Consider the following 1646-nt stretch of genomic DNA (forward strand, 5'->3'; position numbering starts at 1 on the left):
AATGCCATATGCAATGAAAGCTATGCATATTTATAAAAATACCTGTAAGTGGGCCAGTAACATTTAATATTTTCCAATAAATTCATACATAAAACATATACATTAGTGCCAAGTGGAACATATATTTTGAAATATGAACCCCAAGTCAAACTCTCAGGAATCTGGAGTAAAAACCCAGGTATCTGCCAAAGGAAACTTGGGAGCAATTGCCATTGGCAGAGGGGAAACAATGCCTGGTCTCTTATCTTCACGGACTGTTGTGCTTGTCAGATTTCTAACATCACTTCGGCTGAGTTTTGTATTTGACTTCCAACCTCGTGGCCGTTTGACCTGCCAACTATTATTTTCTTTGAGGCTTTTAACGCTCCACCCTAGTATTTTGTTTTCCAGAGCAGTTGTGTCCGTTTCCTTTTCACTTCACCTAACGTCAGCGGTGGTTTACAACGTTGGCTTAACCGGCAAACTCTAAGGTTTCAGACAGACCCCAGGGCTTTGCGGCGATGACCCATAGCTGATACCGCTCGGGAAAGTCAAGGTCCCCGGAGGGTCTCCGCTTTGTGCCAGGATTTCCATCCAACCTCGGAGGCCCTGGCCCGGAGCGCCCTCCTTTTCCCAGGTCCCAGTCCCCTGCCCGGGCCCACGGTGAGGCTGGGACCGCGCAGCCGGAAAACGCCGCCCTTTCCTGTCGCCTACTCCATCCCCAGGCCGACGACTGGAGGAGGAAGGGACCAAGGCGGATTAAGAAAATTAATTAACCAGGTCCCGGCTCGGCCTCCGGGCGGAGGGGAGGAGCGGGGCGGCAGCGGCGGTCGCCCGAATGACCGGCGGGCGCAGGTGTCGCGAAGGGCGACATTTCACGCTCCCAGCCGGCGGCTGCGCCACTGGCGCCCGGTCGTGCGTCGCGAGCAACCGCCACCGGCTCGCCCCAGCTTGAGGCAAGTCTCTGGGGACCCGCGGGAGGAAGAAACACCTCCTTGTGGACTGGGAAAACCTGCGGTGCTGGCTGCTCGCGTGCCCGCTTCCTCGGCCTGCAGCTTCGGCGTCTCCAGTGTACGGAATCCACTCTCCGGGTTTTGGCGACAGCTCCGAGGGGAGCGAGCTGCAAACTGACAGCCCGCGACCCTCCCCCGAGCCCGGGATCCCAGGGGTGCGGGGACCCGCGGCCGGGCCAGGGCGGTGCGGTCGGGGTGGGGGCGCTCCTCCTGTGCTAGTCACCTGCCCGCCGTGCCGAAGCCTCGCTGGGCCAGGTCGGCTCGTTGGGACGAGGAGAGGGGGGAGCAGGAGGGTTCGCGCAGGTGTCTGGGTTGCAGGCGGAGTCCCTTTGTCCTTGGGTACCTAGGCGCTAGCACCCCGGGGTCCCTTTTTGAACCGGGCGTCCCGCGACCTCTCCTTGTGCGGAGGGAGCTGAACGCACCTTCTCCGAGGGGAGCCACCTCCCTCGAGGTAGCGATGGGGAGGTAAAAATGGGTGCCCTTTGTCCTCCGTGGGCCTCGCAGGGCCTTGCCGCCCGGTGGCCCCTTCGGCCGGTCCACCCCGCCCAAAGGGGCTGGGGAGGTACCCACCTGGGGGGTGGGGTCAGCTTCGGCCGCCCGCGGCCCTCCGGCCCCGCCCCGGCCCCGGAGCGGGGGCCCCGCCGCGGCCCGGCC

The sequence above is a fragment of the Myotis lucifugus genome, unplaced genomic scaffold, assembly GCF_000147115.1.
Source record: "Myotis lucifugus unplaced genomic scaffold, Myoluc2.0 scaffold_6, whole genome shotgun sequence".
NCBI classification, from domain to species: domain Eukaryota; kingdom Metazoa; phylum Chordata; class Mammalia; order Chiroptera; family Vespertilionidae; genus Myotis; species Myotis lucifugus.